We start from the raw sequence: 5,138 nt of genomic DNA, 5'->3' as shown, positions 1-5,138 counted from the left end.
CTTGCAAGTTCCTAAGGGACAAAGAATGTTTACTGATCCTCTCATGGTTGCCAAAAGACTTGGGGTGTGTAAATAAATTCTAAGTGATGCAAAGATATGGAATGCCTCCCACCTCACTGCATTTCCATGCACATCAACCACTCCGGCTGTGAATACTGCTCAAAGAGAAAGTGGGCTGGGTGTGTGGGGTCCAAAGTGATTTTCTTCGCCCTTTTTCTCACTCTGTACGTCTAAAGATGTTTGAGGTTGGGCAGGGGGGCACCAATAATCCTCTCAGCAGTCCCAACTGTCCGTTGTAGTCTTCTGAAGCCTTATGTGGTAGCTGAACCAAACCAGACAGTTACATCTGACAGGTTGAACTTCCTCAGCTGGCGAAGGAAGTAGGAAGTCAACCTCTTGCTCAGTCTTTTTCACTATGGAGTGTCCCACTTCAGGTCCTGAGAGATGGTAGGGCCCAGGAACCTGAATGACTCCACTGCTGCCACAGTGCTGTTCATGATTGTAAGTGGAGGGAGTGTGTGTGTGTGTGTGGGGGGGGGTGTTCCTCTTGAAGTCCACTACTTCAGGAGCTTGACAGAGGGGTCTTTTGCAGTACAGTTGTTCGTGAACAGGGACAAGAGAAATAGAGAGTGAACGCAACCCTTGGGAGCAGCAGTGCTTATAGTGAGCGTCCTGGATGTGAGTTTCCCCAGTCTCACTAACTGCTGCCTATCCGTCAGAAAGCTGGAGGTCCACTGACAGATTGGGGTGCGCACAGAGAGCTGGGTCAGTTTGGCGGAGAGATCAGGCATGATGGTATTGAAAGTGGAGTCTGAAGTCTGTCGAGATGTCGCCGTATGTAGTGCAGTCCATGTAGTGTAGTGTTGACTGCATCATCCACAGACCTGTTTGCTGTGTTGGTCAGCACAGGCTTTAAACAGGCAGGTGAAATGACGCCTGGGCCTGAAGTTTTCCTAGTCTTCTGTTTTTTGAAGACTCGGCTCATGTCCCCCACACAGAACATAAACGCAGGTTGAATGGCAGGAGGTGTCGGTGTGTGTGTGTGTGTGTGAAGTGCAGATCAGAGCTGGTGTGAGACTGGGCTTTTCAAACCTACAGTAAAACACATTCAGGTCATCAGCCAGCTGTTGATTTCCACAGATTATTGGGTGGTGTCTTGGTGATGTACCGACAATGCAGCAGAGATTGAAAAGCACAGACAACTACCACATGTAAGGGGAGAGGAAAATAAAAAAATTCCCACCCGGAGCCACCCCTCCTCAACCCAGGAGCATGGCAGCGAGCTGTCCGTCCCACCTGTTGCTCAATTGCTCCAGCACCACAACATCGCGGCAGGGGGCCTTTGACCTCCTCAGCACCGCGGTCCCCCTCAGCAGCGAGGGCTCTCCGACAGCGTGTCCCTCCATCCTCCCAGGTTTTCGGCACCAATGTAACAAAGTTAAGGATCAGGGAAGAAGGAGGTGGGAACCGGCAAACGTTCAACATAAACTTTAAAATGAAAATGAAGGTAAAGGGCCCCTCATGGACGACTGCCATATATACACATAATAAAAACATAACACAAAGTCCAGGCCTGGTCCTCTCTCATCTTGCACTGTCATCATTCCGCCTTTTATCCTCTCGGAGTTCCTCTGTGAGACCGGTCTGGCACACAGGTGACGCTCATTAGCACACTCGCGCCATCGGCCTCGCTCCGTTCCCAAGGCTCTTGGCCTCACCATGCTTGGCACAATGCAGTTTACATAATGTGATGCATGAGCAATACAGGACGGTTTCTCATCCACTGTATTAATTTTTTGCTGCGTTCACCCCTCAATACACTACAGGCATTTTCCTCCATCAGGGAATTATTAATTATTAAGTATTTTTTTTTACATTAAACATTAAAATAATAATAATAATTGGAAAATGGAACGAGACTTTGTGACATTTCCTACACTTGCTGAACTTCATACTTCAGTATAATGAAATTACTAACATTTGTTATAATAGTAATTTTATAATAGATCCGGAAGCAAAACACGTGACAGAATTATAAAAGGGAGTGGAAATGGCAAATGAGCTAATGCGTGGTCCACTGCAGCCCCTTTTTGGTTATACTGGTAATTTCATGTCATTAGTTTTTGTTGTTTTCCACCAGGAGAATGAAATCATCAACTAAAGCATATGGAATATGTTCCATGTTATATCCATGAATGAAAATGTAATGTACAGTAGATCTTATTTAAAGTTAATTTTTCTGCACAACTGTATAGTTAAATAACAATAGTTTAAAATCTTACGTTTAAAAAAATAATGGATAAAAATATTTGACCTTTTTTATTATTTTTACTTATTTACCTCTGATGAGTTTGCATCGCTGCCTTTAAACTGCTTATCAGAGTGAATGACAGAGAAACATCATATGGAGTTATTTCACTCTTACTAAATAATGACCCAGCAGGTGATATTGACATAGGCTACATTTATTAACCTTAGAGTAAAGGCAAGTTTGTGTGCGTTTTTTTTTTTTTTTGGGGGGGGGATTTGAATTATATTAGGTGCAAATTATTAGATTCATGTGCTGTTATTTTTTTTAAGAAATAGAAAACAAAAATAAATTATTTAATATAGGAAAGATTAAACATATTTTTAATCTAAACTATTCAAGTACTGGTAGTGTAAGGTTTGTCTATATTCTCAATGAATATTAGCTGGTTAGTTAAAATGATTTGAAATTAAATCAATATTCAGGGAGTGTAGAACCTACTTTATTGTCCATGCGTAACCTAGTATACAAAAACAATACATATATATATAGATAGATATATAGATATAGATATAGATAATTAATCAGTGAGGCTCAACATCTAGAATCAGCCCTGTGTGTGCACCTGAAAAATCTTCCCATGTGTTGTGGTCTTAAAGAGACGGTTCTACGTCTAAATAAACTTAATTCTGGTCAAGATAATTTTTAAAAAAAAAAATAGAAACAGCAGGATGGCTTCAGTCAATGGTGGCCATTTTTAAACACCAAATGCAGCCTTGGTGAACATAAGAAAAAAAAATTATCAATCGCAAACTTTTGAATGGTAGTGCACATTATGCTATATATACAGACCCTTTTTGTGTACTCGTTTATACTTATGTAAAGTGTTTGCTTTAGTTCAAAAGTAAAGAATAAAGGTACTCAATGAAAGAGCTGTTCTCTGCATCTCCTCAGCCTCATTATCCTGATGCTTTACACACATACTGTACAACATGCTTCACATTCTCATTGGTGTAAAACTACATGAATACTAGGTGAATTTTACTTTTCCAAATTATACAACTGCACAACCCCCCCTGAAAAAATATTGATGTGGGCCCCCACCACCCTCCACCAATATCATATACTGTACAATAGATGAACATGGAGGCCCACATATAACAGAAGATGGTGATGTTGTTGTAAAACCTTTATTTTAAAAGTTAAATGTTTATATAAAAATTACAACTAATAAAAACTAACAAAAAGCAAGAAATTGTTAAATAATAATAAAAACCAATTATTAAAAAGTAATATTTTTTTCCCCCATCAGTCTGTTATAATTCATAAATCAAAAAGTAAACATTTAGAAATTGACAAGAATGCAGTCTAATTAAAAAAATAAAACCATTTATTGCCTTATTTTTTAATAAAGATAATATGGAACTGGTAATATTATTAAATAAAGCGAATACATTTATTCATCCAAGTGCAGTGTGTTGTATTCGTGTTTTCTCGATGTTTTAAATATCATCAGCCGGCAGGTCAGATGCATAATGCAATGCGTCGTGACTCGTGTAATTTTTTTAAAACTCTATTTATAATAGTTTAAAAAGACAGGAATTTAGACCACGTAATCATTCGGTCGATTGTGGCGCGCACCGATAATAAAAAATGACTGTACACGGCAGACTGTAGACGGAAGTTTTCTAATTCCCAGCGAAATAACAATAACCGGTCTTTAAGAACGTCTTGATCGAATGGGATACAACCACTCTCCTTGCCTCCCTCTCCGTCTTTTCCTGGCATTTCTGGTACCTGATTTATGTTTTCTTTTCCCCGACATTTTTCAGTCAGTCAGTCTCCTGCTCTTCCACCAAGTTCATCGTTAACTTCAGGCTGCCGCCTCAACTCTGATTGGTTCTGTTCACGAGCTGGGGTGGGACTTACAATTTTATTGGGTCCATCTGATGTTTGTCACTGACTCTGTCTGAATAATTAATACATACTTTAGGTCGGACTAAACCATTTTTATGGAGGTAAGAGAAGCAGATATTTGGAAAAATATTTACCCAAATTGCACGTTTTTGTGGTTTTCATTTAAATCTCAGGCATACAACTAATATAAATATTAGAATTATTCATACAACAGGGGCCTAAATAGTATAACTGCTGGATTTTGTGGGGCCCCCTGGGCAGCGGGGGCCCCTATAATTGTCACCACCGTTCACCCCACTAGCGACGGCCCTGAGAAGATCATGATATTGTATCAATAATTGGCTCATGTTTTAGTAGAGGATATTCCCCCAGCATACTCGAACTCTAAATTGTCCTATATAAATTATTAATCTCACAAAATATAATTTCTGTAATGACACATATTGATTTCATTACAATATAATTACAACCAAACCTTAAAATATGAATGTCATGTAATAGAAAAAGCCTTTAATTTTATTACAAAATAACACTTTTTTTGAGGTATCTGAGTGGATTGAGTGGATAGTTACCCAAAAACGTAGTCATGTAATGAGACTTCTATAACATGTTATTTTGTAACACAAGTACCAAAAATAATTGAGGAAAAACTGTTTATTTTTAAATAAGTATATCCACAGATCTAATATGACATTTTATTTTTAAAAACATTTCATAATGCATCTTTTGGCAAAATATGACAGATTTCATCATCATAGAAGTTGATCCTTCAAAACACCATAATGTCTTCTTTTTTTTTACAATACATACTCACATATACCTCATGCCATACATTTAAAATTCATGCACAGGCTGTTAGTGCTTATTCCAGTAATATTGCATTAAAGCAGTCCAATATGGACTCCGGCATTCATGGGCTGTTTGTGTGAAATCACACAATGTCAACATTGTACATTCATTTATTCTATGAAAG

This window comes from Rhinichthys klamathensis, unplaced genomic scaffold (assembly GCF_029890125.1).
Source record: "Rhinichthys klamathensis goyatoka isolate OS25496 unplaced genomic scaffold, OSU_Roscu_1.1 h1tg000338l_1, whole genome shotgun sequence".
Classification (NCBI taxonomy): domain Eukaryota; kingdom Metazoa; phylum Chordata; class Actinopteri; order Cypriniformes; family Leuciscidae; genus Rhinichthys; species Rhinichthys klamathensis.
Note: the sequence above shows the minus strand (reverse complement) of the source record.